The 12,771-nt window shown below is 31.4% G+C and overlaps 1 pseudogene; it reads left to right on the forward strand.

Annotated features, from left to right (window-relative positions):
* Window positions 1-1,770: 1,770 nt before the first annotated feature.
* Window positions 1,771-4,190, forward strand: LOC132054127 (alcohol acyl transferase 2-like; annotated as a pseudogene).
* The last annotated feature ends 8,581 nt before the right edge of the window (window positions 4,191-12,771 follow it).

Here is a 12,771-nt window from a genome sequence, read left to right on the forward strand (position 1 = left end):
ACCAAGGTCATAGCTTATAGAAATCTTCATTTAGACATTTAATCGAGCAACTCATGGGCGTGAATTTATAGGACTTTTTGTAGTGTAATTTCCTAAAACACTACCAAATTCTACTTTTCTACTCCTCCGACTTTTTGTAGTGTAATTTCCTCGTAAAACACTACCAAATTCTACTTTTCTACTCCTCCTCGTCAATACGATCCAATCCATATCAACACAGCTCCAAAAAACACGTTAAAACCATATAAAACAGCCCAACTATCAAGCCAAGTCCATAAGAGTTCACAAGAATTGTCAAAGCTTATTCTATGGGGTTTTCACCAAATTTCTAGGTTTAATTACTTGTAGAAGTTCAAAGAGATCAAAGGAAGTTAAAATATACCTTAGATCATGAAAATCACTTCAAACCCCAAGCTACTTCAAAGCAAGGTTTTCCTCCGAATGGCGAAATAGTGAAAAAATCACAATTTCGAAGTTGCCATGTTGTTCTTCATGTTAAAGTTGATAGATTTGCTCTTCGTTTGGATTGAGATTGATGGAGGATTAATTTGAGAGGGTTTGAGGGTTTTCCAGGTCTTGAAGATGATAAAATGAAGGGAAAAATCGTGAAAGGCCTTATATATATACAAGGCAAAAGTGCAGCCACCGACCTAGAGCACTGTTCCCGTGACAGTTTATGTCCCTGGACGGAAATGCGAATATCTCTCTACTCCGATGTCGTATCGACAAACGGTAAAATTCTCTGGAAACTAGACTCGTAGACCTTCGATTTGATAGGTGGATCACCCCGTAACTCCAAGTATATTGAGAGAAAAGCTCCGAGACATCTGACCCAAATTTCAATGAAATTTACAAACTTAACTTGCGACGCCCTTTGTCGACTTTCGTATTACAACTCGTTTGACTTCCAAACTTAACAAGAGACCATTATACAATTCAAATAATTCATGTCATTACTTGCTTAGCATGTGGAGCACTCCTAGTCTCACCCAAAAATACAAGTTATCGTATTCCCAACTTGCCGACTTTTAACGAAACTCATGCTTTTTTGATTCATTTACCCTCTTAATCTTCTGCCACTTACTAATATATAACCATTTTTATTAAAAAAATCAATCCCTTTTATCCTCAAAATAATTTCTTTTGAACTTGCGTCGACTAACTCATGATGCGACTTTAACGTGCAAAAAAATTTGGGGTGTAACATCCTTCCCTCCTTTTCCCTTTCACCTTTGTTCTGCAAATTACCATATAACTCTGATATCTGAAAGATTGTTTTCTAAGTCTTTTAATTTGATTTTTTTTTTTTTTTTGTATTTATATACATTTGAACAGTGGGACATTACGAACTGGATCATTGTGCTTCATATCTGTTTCATAGTCTACTTCAGGATATCAGACATGTTAAAGTACTCCATGCTTCTTTAAGAGTTGAAACTTTAGCCATAGGGCCATGCAGACATTTGCTTTAAACATACGTGATGGCTGTCACATGTTGCATATAGTAGACCTTAAGACTCTGAAACTTGCGAAAATAAAGGCATTTATTTAGGACTTATGTGCACATCCTTTGTCCTAAATCCTAATTAATTGCCCTTTGGGGCTGCTAAAGTAAACCAAATTATATAATATGACATATGAATCACAAAAGAATTACTAATAGAGTTGACTTCTAAACAATAAATAGGTACTTAGATTAAAGTCGCTTGTATACCAAATTGTACAAGCATTTCCTTTTTTGCCCAGCTGAAACATATTGCTTGCTTTACAATGGAACAACTTCCTTCCCCTTCATCTCTCTCGGTGACAAGACGTGAATCTGAATTAATCGTTCCAACAACAGCTACTTCTCGAGAAATAAAGTACCTTTCAGACATAGATGATCAAAGATGTTTGCGTTATCATACATCTATTTTAATGTTTTACGAACGCAACACTTCAATGGAAGGGATAGATCCTGCTAAGGTGATTAAAGATGCATTGTCCAAAACACTAGTGTTTTACTATCCATTAGCTGGTAGGCTCATTGAAGGGCCTAATGGAAAGCTTATGGTGAATTGCAATGGTGAAGGAATCTTGTTTACAGAAGCCAATGCAGATGTGGAGCTTGAGATGTTAGAAGAATCCATAAAACCTCCATGTCCATTCTTGGAGGATCTGCTCTGCAATGTACCTGGTTCTGATGGGATCGTTGATTCCCCTCTTATGTTGATTCAGGTATTTTACGTACTCCTCAGTCCTTAACAACAGAATTATAAGTACTATTTTATCTTTCAATTTAACTACGTTTACTTTTAGTCCTATGCCTTCTAGGATGATTTGTTAATCACGTTTACTTTTTGTTTCATGCTTGTAGGAGTCTTTAGCTCTATTAATAGAGATTCTTATGTCAGTAGGAAAAGTAGAGAACTTATAATACTTTCCATTTTTATTTTTATTTTGTATAATATTGCATGAGATGACATGGTCAGTGAAGATTCATATAGGCGACGCAAACTTATTTGGAACTGAGGTGTAGTTGTTGTTCATCTCAGGTTAAGACATCATGCTTACCCTATTTTTCATAATTAATACTCTATGTGCGCTTGCTATTTGGACTTTGTTGGCTCCTTGTATCTAAGCTAGTATGTCTATGGAGTTATTTTTTGCTTTTTGATGCTATTACGTGGCTTTACCTTTACTTGTAATCTTGCATCTTCTTGATGCCTCCACTGAAACCAATTATTTCATCAAAAAAACATTACAAGTTGCACAAGGGTAAACAACTAATATAACATTCTTTAAGATTAACAGTTTGCATATGACTTTCATGGAGTTGGGTAAACAATAAAAAGAAAAGGTATAATCTAAAAAACAAGGATGTAACGCTCATTTGGAGCAGGTTCAGGCAAGGTTAAATGCAAAATGAAAAGATTAAGTGGCGTGGTGGGTGGGGGGGGGGGGTGGTTAAACTATCTTATTGCTGGTGAATATCCAAATGATGGGAGCTAGTTTCTATGTAAACTAAAGGAAAAGATAGTGACTAAAACACTAAACATTTTAGTAAAAATGTACAGGAAAGAGTAACCTTAACATAGTTGTCCGTTACGTTGTTTGGTATTCTATCCTTTAAGCTTCATCTATGCCTTGAGAGGTCGAAAAATAAGCCTTGTTACAAGTAAAAGAAGACACAAATCTCAATTTCCCTAGCGTAGCAAAGCTGTCATATTCCTTCGTTTATCAGCTTCATCCACTTCTAATAAGAATGTGTGAGAATGTGTGTTATTCGAACAGGTTACCCGTTTTACCTGTGGTGGATTTACAGTAGCAGTAAGAGTTAATCATACCATGGTTGATGCCTTTGGCTTAGTTTTATTTCTAAATGCAGTAAGTGATTTTGTGAAATTCAAAGCTTCCACTCCCATTATACCTGTCTGGCAAAGGGATATCCTAAGTGCGAGGACACCACCATGCATTACGTGCAAGCATCACCAGTATGATGAGGAAATTGAATCAAATAATGCATGGTCTAGAATGGAAAACGAGTTGATCCAACGATCATTCTTCTTTGGTGCAGAGGAGATAAAAGCTATCCGTAATCAAGTTTCACCAAGCCATCATTCAAGTGGACGATTCGAGTTATTAACCTCATTTTTGTGGTAAAGTCGAACAATTTCACTCGATCTGAACTCTGAAGAAATTGTAGGTATGGCATATCCTGTAACAGCACGTGGTAGACTTGAAAATTTGAAAATACCACATGGATATTATGGTAATGCTTTTGCTTTTCCACAAGCTTTATCGAAAGCAGGACTTGTTGGTACATATCCATTGACATATGCTCTTGAGTTAATCAAGAAAGCGAAGAATCAAGTGAATGAAGAGTATTTTAGATCTCTAGCAGATCTTAATGTTATTAAAGGGAGACCTGACATAACACGAACATGGACTTTTGTTATTTCAAACATTGCTCAAGTAGGTTTTGATAAAGTTGATTTTGGATGGGGAGAACCAAAGTATGGTGGGGTTGCTAAGGCTCATTCTTTTATTAGCTACTTTGTACCTTGTAAAAGTAACAAAGGGCAGAAGGGCATTCTTACAACAATAAGCTTGCCTCCAACAGCAATGGAAAGATTCCAAGATGCTATATACAAGCTATCCTCAAATGTCGTGAAAGGTCTCAGGAAAGTGCCAAAGATTTAGTTGGCGTTTGTATTGCCAAAAATGATCCGCTTGCCCCGTAATGACCTGGACCAAGAGGGAAGTCCCAATACGTTTTATGTTTTTTGAAATTGACGTGCGTGTTTTAACAGAATTTTGAAATAATTACTCCCTCCGTCTCAATTTATGTGATATAATTTGACTGGACACAAAATTGAAGAAATAAAGGAACACTTTTGAATCTTATGGTCTAAAAAAAACTAAAAATATTTGTGTGATTATAAATCATGTCGTTAAACGTAAAAGGTAAAGTTTAAAGTTAATGTTGTCAAATAAGAAAATGTATCATTCTTTTTTTGACAGACAAAAAAGGAAAGTGTATCACATAAATTGAGACAGGGGATTAGTTTTGTTTGTGTTGAAAGTTCTGGTTATGGAAGACATATTTGATTCCACATTGGTGTTTGGAAAATAATAGCAATAGCAATTAGTGGTTGCTTTAGAAAACAAAAAAGTTATTTTCAAGAGAGATAAATTGTTCTGTTATTTTACTATCTCTTCTCATAAGTTGATAGAATTGAGTGATTCTATACACTAGAGTAATTTTGCAAACTAGAGGCATTCCCACACAATTCTATATGTTTGGGATATGCTACTGAAAAAAGAAGGTTTACCGTTATAAAGAAAATATAAAAGAGAGGGTCAAAGTTTTCGCAAATTTGACTCTCCACTTTGGGCCGGTTTGGTTTTAAAATATTTGCTTCTTCAAATGCTTACCAAAACTCCAGCCGGCACAATTCTGGCAACATGGCAAATTGTGGCCGTATGGCAAAACTTGTGAATAATTGAACAGTAAAGCCAAGGTTTGCCCGTTTTATATATTTTTCCCGCTCCGCATCTAGTGTTTTTATACCAAGTCAATAGATGCATGGCATGTGTTTGCACTTAAGACTTTTAGGGGTCGTTTGGTTTGAAGGCAAGTTATGTTGGGATTAGTTATGTTGTGATTAGCTATACTGGAATTAGTTATGTTGGGATTAGTTATCCTGGTATTATTTCTTATTAATTATTTGGTTTGTTGTATTAAAAGTAACATGCATTACATAATTTTTAAAAAAATATGTTTGTTTACAAAAATGTCCTCCGCCTTATTTAGTAGAAAAATGGTTTGAGGGACCTCAGGGCTATTTTTGTCATTTCCATTGTTTTATCCTGGGATAACTAATCCTGGGAGTGTTATTCAACCCTCTGCCAGGAACAACTTATCCCGGTACTAATTTTAATCGTGGGATAACTTATCTCAGAATTAGTAACCAAACAAGGGATAAGACAATACAAAAATTTTATAACTATTTTTCCTTATCCATCGTACCAAACAACCCCTTAGAACGTAATATTGATTACTTAACATGCATTTTTACATCATTAAATCACTTAATTATAGTTAATTTATAATTTTACATGATTTGGTGTGAACACTGAATATGAATAAAAGAGAACAGTATTCCTTCATTTCAATTTATGTGGTGCGGTCGCATTTGAGAAAGAATGACTTTTCAACCTTGTGGTCTAATAATGATTTTTTTGGGTGAATGTATAGCGCTAGACAACGTATCTAGGGCCTTTTATTAATAATAAAAATAAAATTCTTCAACGGGATAAATACAAGCAAGGGGCTTAAAATCCTGGATCCGGTAGCTGTCTGTCGAAATTCCCTCTCAATTCTGAATGTTAATAACGAGCAAGGGTCCATACCCTCTGACCCTCTGTCAACAAAATGTCGAAATAGTGGAAACCAATAATGAAAACTTGGTCCAGTCCAACATGTTACGAGCAAGCCCAAAATTCAGTTCCCTTTCCTTTATTAAGTTGCTCCCATCTCATATTTTCATGTTTCGGTTTTTGAGGGTTTATTTGACATATCTTCGGAACTAGATTGGATTAAATTAATTCAATATTTTAAAATTATAATTTAGATAAAAAAATATACAAAAAATACAATACGTTGTAATTTTTTTCATATCAATAGTGAAAAATATATTTTTAAATGTGGTCAAAGTTAGTGTAATTTAAATCTAAAATAGAAAAACATGACAAGTATTATGTGACGGAGGAGTGCTTTTCTTTTTGTGGGGCCTCCGTGGTTTTTTATTTTTTCTTATAGTGATTGATGGATAATTTGTGAATCGTATGAACTGTACAAGGAATTATTTTTATTTTTTAACATGTGAGATTAACAGTATAGACTAAGAATGCACTAGGCAATTAAGGTATGGAAAGCTAAATTTGGAAATACAATATTAGCTGTTAATTAAAAGCCAAATGAAGTGGAAATACATTATTTGTTTTAAGGAAAAAAAAAAAACATTTGTTTGATCCCAAGAGACATGTGCCAGAAAACAAACTGGAAAAGCAAAATGAAGTGGACACATGCAATTGCATGTTAATAAATACATAAATACTTCTTCACACTCAATTTTTATATAAATTTATATTAATTTATTATGCTTAAGTAATTTAATAAAGTAAAAAAATCAATTAATTATAATTAAGTGACAAAATTTATGTGCATATACACGTGTCTTGTTTTTTGGCCACACAATTAAGAAAATGGCCACAGCTACAAGTTGTCCATGGCTGTCTTCTATTTTGTGTCAATATTAATACTATTATTATATATCGACCCAAGATCTTGTGAATTGTGATCATTGTTTTATGGTTATAATGCAACTTGTTGAAAAAGTTGTTGATTCTTCATAAAAGTACTAAATTTAAATTATATTGTATATACTAAAATTATAAATTATTTTTTCACTATCATTATCAACGAGCATTAACATAGTGTACTAGCCTTATTTTTATGTTACTAATAATCTTGTTTAATATGTATGATTAATTTTACTTATCTTTCTTTAAGTAATTAACAGTATAAATATTTTTTTTCCAATTTTCAATGCATAAAACTCAAAATTAATAAAACTCATACATAGGGAGTAGTTCCAGCGTTTGTGGTTGGAGAACAATATACTTGTGAAGGAAGGACATCATTGCTTACACCCATGACAAACTTAACTCAACATATCCACTACTCAATAAATGTTGGACATTTCAATAAATGCTGATTTTTTTTTATTTTTTTAGGGTTTTGGCCAAGTTGTATGCCAGTCTAAGACACACACGAGGGGCAGATATGAGATTTGGTTTTTTAGTCCATTATAAATGTTATGTTAGTTACTTGCTGGAAAAAAAAATATTTTAATGTTCTTGATAAATTATTTTTTATTGCTTTTTTTTTTTTTTTTAATATGATATGATTCTTTACACAAGAGAACACTAAAAAAGTAGCACAAATATATATATTTTATATTGTAAATAAAACACACACACACATTTGTACAATCATTTTCTTTTATTTAGATAGTAAACCAATATATATAAATAAAAGAAAATGATTGTACAAAAATATCTATCAGTGTTTTTAATTTAAAGGTGTAAAATATTTATTGTTAATGTATGTAGATGTAAAGAATCATTATTTTTATCAAACTTTAATTTGTAATAATTTTTTTTAATTTTACATGTTTAAAAAACGAAACAAAGTAACTAACATGATTTTATATTTATATATATAAGAACTGTATTTTTGGTAGTTTTTACTTGGGATTTTTTTTTTTTTTTTTAAGGAAACGTTAATTAAAATAATTTGATTTACATTTATTATTTGATCTCCATTTAATATTATTTTTCTTTTATGACATTAATCTCAATTTATGGTAAGAATAAAAATTAAATAGAAATATTTTAACTCTATTTATTTTAGTAAACATAACAAATAAATGACATGGCGGAATAGCAAATACAAGTAAAATATCTAGTTAAATATATAGATTAGATCTCAGGCTAATATAAGAAAAGAAAGGAAATTGTATGGTTTGACTACTTAATCTTTTGAAGAAAAGCAATAATATGGGTCCACGTTTTCTTTGTATAATAATTTCATTTGCTTTCCCATAATGGGTTGATACGCATGTGGTAATGAATTCACCATTATTGACTTAATGGGAATACTTTTAATTACATGAATATTATTTGATTTTTTAATATAAACGTTTTTTTTTTTGGATATTGCTTTTCTTCTTTTTAATATGGGGTCCACTTTTTTTTTTTTGATATTGCTTAATTTTTTTAATATGAGATCCACCTTTTTTTTTTACATGAGTTTGGAGAATTTTTTTAATATATTTTTAATTTTATTTAACATGGGGTCCACTTTTTTTTTTTTTTTTTTTTTTTTTTTTTAAGCATGAGTTGGGGACGGACGACGATCCATCCTCCAACCCATGCTTATATATAGTATAAATGTTAGTTACTTGCCGGAAAAAAAAATTATTATAGTTACTATATGATTCTTTACACAAGAGAACAGAAAAAAATTGTAAATAAAACACTGAAGATATTTGTACAATCATTTTCTTTTATTTAGATAGTAGTGAAAATGATTGAAATATTGGAATCATATAGATGAATTAGTATCTAACTTTTTTTTTTTTTTTTAAGGCTCCTCAAAAGATTTACAAAACTTCATTAACAAACTCAAATGGTTAGCTTGTGATTAAAACATACCCATTATAATCTCACAGTGAGGTCTGTTTAACATCTTCTAACAAGGCGAGGGACAAGAACACGCTCTTTCAGCATATCGACAAATGATATTTAGAAAGTGAGTTGAAATATTGGGATGAACTAGTATCTAACTAAGGCCTCATTTGTTTTCACTAAGATTAAAACATCTGAATCTGAATGCATATCTAAATGATTAAGATATTGTCTCTAGATCTGAATACTGAATGATTAAGACTTTTGTTTTTTAACATCTAAATGTACGTGTGCATAATATATTTATTTAAACATAATAATATACTCTTCAAATAAAAAAATAACTAAATGTTAGAAAATAATACAAATTTAACAAAATAAAAACATTATTTGATAAAAAAATGAAACATTTATGTTTGCTAGTAATCATGGAGATGTTTGTATTAGTGGTGTGTAGGGTGGGCGTGGGTGGTGGTGGGAGGGTGGTAGTGCGGTGGTGCGGTGGGTTTGGGGGGTGGGTAAGGGGTAAGGTAGTTGGGTGGTGTTTCTTGGGTGGGTAGTGGGTAGGTGGGGGTGGGGGTTTGGGGTGGTGGTAGTGGTGGTTGTGAGTGAGGGGGGTAGGGGTTGGGGGTAGGGGGTTGGGGTGAGTGGCGGGTTGGGTAGTGATGGGGGGTTGGGGTGAGGGGTTGGGGTGGTGATGGGTGCGGGGGTAGGGGTAGGGTTAGGATGGGTGGGAGTGGGCGGTGGCGGGCTGGAGCCGATGTAAAATTATTTATACAAAATACCTCTTAATGATATTAAGATTTTATTCAAGATCTTATTGATTAAGACCTACTCAGACCAAATAAGTATTTAAATTTTAATGTGAACAAATGCACTTAACGGCGTAAGAGACCTACGATCAATTAGTGCGTAAATTATTGTAAAGTAAATTTCTAATGATGCTTGATTGAGAGGAAGATAAGAAAGATTGAGAAAGAGAGAGATTCCAGACGTTCTAAATGTGACTATTGATAAAGGACAAATAGTCTTAATATATATACTCCACTTTCACAATTTATGTGGCACTTTTCTCTTCTCAAGAGTCAAACAAGAAATTATTTTACCGTGATTTATTCAAATACTTTTAAATATTTTAAATTGTTAATTATGTGACTTATAGTCTTTTTTTATATTGTTTCTAAATATATAAATGATTTAAAAAAAAAAAAAAAACTTAAAGACGGTATGTCTAAATTCAAGGTCAAAATAAAATAAAAAATTGATTCTTGAAATTCAAACGGTGTCACATAAATTGGGACAAAGAGAGTATGTGTATATACACACCCTCACGGACAAAAATTACACATGAAAAACCGCACCAAACACCAAAAATGGCACAAAATAGCATATCGAGTTTCTGATAAAATTCAGTCTTTACAAAATCTAACAATCACGAGTTGTAAATGGTTGATGAAGACAAAAATACTCTTTTTTTTTTTACAAATTCAAAGGATTATAATTGCTAAACAATATATTTAAGGAACTATTTTGAACTAACCCATAAACATAAGAAATCATTTTAATTTTACTAGTAAGATTCAAACTGATAGCATTACTTGTTGAATTACAATATTTTATTAACGTAACATGTAATTCGAACTCGTGAAAATATGTTAATTTCCCAATAATTTTAACATAGCAGCCATAAGGTAAGAGAAGTCAAACAAGTACTGTTCACTTTACAATTTCTATCCCCACGACCATAATTTCCAACTGGAAAGTGAAAACCAAATTTCACAGCTAAAAATCTCTCCTTACTTTCCTTTTTCATACATCTATAATTAATGTGCCAGCATTTTTCCTTCTCTTATTATTGTCTCCATTCTTTATTGAAAAAATTTTAAAAGAAAAAAAAAAGACACTACAAGAAAGTATACAAATGGCAACAAAAATTTAATATTTGGCAACAACTTGGTTTTATTGTTGGCAAATGAACTTATTTGTTGTCAAACAATTTAATTTTGTCGCTATAGTATTGATTATTGTTGCAAAAAGTACTTTTGGAGACAAAAAAAAAGTTGTTGCACGTCGTTGCTTGATAATAATGTACTTGAAAAAGTTTATCGCAACAATTTTTTTTTTGCTAAAAAGATTTTTGCAACAATAATCAATTTATGACAACGAAATTTTTTTTGTTGCCAATTTTTTTTTTTTTTGTAGTGAGAGAGAGAATTCATCTAGTTGGAACTACACATTGTTAATCCCAAGTTTCAGAAATCTTGAAAATTTCAGTGAACCAAATTTAAAAGGTACTACTAATACTATATCTACATTTTATCTTTGTTTCTTGGATTCTAAAGCTTTCAAAAAGCTCATTCCTTTTTGAAAATGATGTTGCTTTGTGGTTTTTAGCCACTTGGTTTTGGTGATGTGTAGTTGAGATTAGATTTGTATTGCTTTCTTCTTTTCCAAAGTTATAATGTTTGATTTTTAATGTAGTTTTACTTTTGGAGCTGTTGACATTTTTGTGTTCACTTTCTTTAGTTTGTACCCAATCTAAAAGGGCGGAAATTATGCATTTGTGTGCAGCATCTACTTATATTCAGGCTTTTTGGCCTTTCATTTTTGGTAATTGAGCTCTACATGAGTACCTTTTATTTACTACTCTATTCGTTCACTTTTACTTGTTCAGTATTTTAAAAATAAATTTTACTTTTATTTGTCACTTTTAGCATATCAAGACAAGCTAATTTTTTATTTTATTTTACCCATAGTATTAAATACTCACTTCAAATTATTTTTTAAATCCAATAAAAATATGCACCAATTAATATGGTATATTGGTAAATTATGCACTTAATTTATTATTTCTTAAGGTATATGCATAGTTAAAAGTGGACAAGTAAAAATGAACTGATGGAGTAGTTTTACATTGCACCCAAAAGGACTAATTTTACCTTCTTAGATTTGTGGATAGCTTTGAAATTTAAAGATTTGTGTCAGAAAGACCTTTCCGTTAAATTTAACTTTGTGGTAGTTGATTCTTCATAAAAGTATTAAATTTAAATTATACTGTATATACTAAAATTATAAAAAAAAAATCACTATCATTATCAACGAACATTAACATAGTGTACTAGACTTATTTTTACGTTACTAATAATCTTGTTTAATATGTGTGATTAATTTTATTTATCTTTAAGTAATTTAACGGTATAAATATTTTTTTCCAATTTCAATGCATAAAACTCAAAATTAATACGACAACTCATACATAGGGAGTAGTTCAATTGTTTGTGGTTGGATAACAATATACTTGTGAAGGACATTGGTTGGATAACAATATACTTGTGAAGGACATCATTGCTTACACCCATGACAAAATTAACTCAACATATCCGCTACTCCCTCCGGATAAAAAAAAAAAGTTCACTTAGCCTTTTTTTCTTGGATTAAAAAAAGTTTACTTAACAAATCAAGAAAGAATTAACCTTATTTTTTCATATTTGCCCCTATTAAGTGTTATATGATCAAATCCCAATGTCTATTTAATTAGGGGTAGTTTAATCAAATTACCTATTTTTGTCTAGGAGTTAGTATTTTCAAGGGTGAATGGTGTAAGTTTACTTTTTTTTTGATCCGGAGGGAGTATTATTTATAATAATTCTTTTTGACATTACAATAAATGCTGATTTTTTTAAAGTGTTTTGGCCAAGTTATATGCAAGTCCAAATATAAGACATACAGTACACGAGGGGCAGATATGATATTTGGTTTTTTAGTCCATTATAATGTTATTTTAGTTACTTACCCTAAAAACAAAAGTTATTTTAGTTACAATATGATTCTTCACACAAGAGAACACTAAAAGTGACACAGAAAATCCTATTGACAAATGTGACTATTGACAAAGGACATATAGTCTCAATATATATGTACACACAACTATTGACAAAGGACATATAAGTCTCAATATATATACACACACTCACACCCTCAGGGACTTGCTTAAATTGTAGTTGAAATACATAGTGCCAAATTTAACTATAAACA

This window comes from Lycium ferocissimum, chromosome 4, assembly GCF_029784015.1.
Source record: "Lycium ferocissimum isolate CSIRO_LF1 chromosome 4, AGI_CSIRO_Lferr_CH_V1, whole genome shotgun sequence".
Lineage (NCBI taxonomy): Eukaryota > Viridiplantae > Streptophyta > Magnoliopsida > Solanales > Solanaceae > Lycium > Lycium ferocissimum.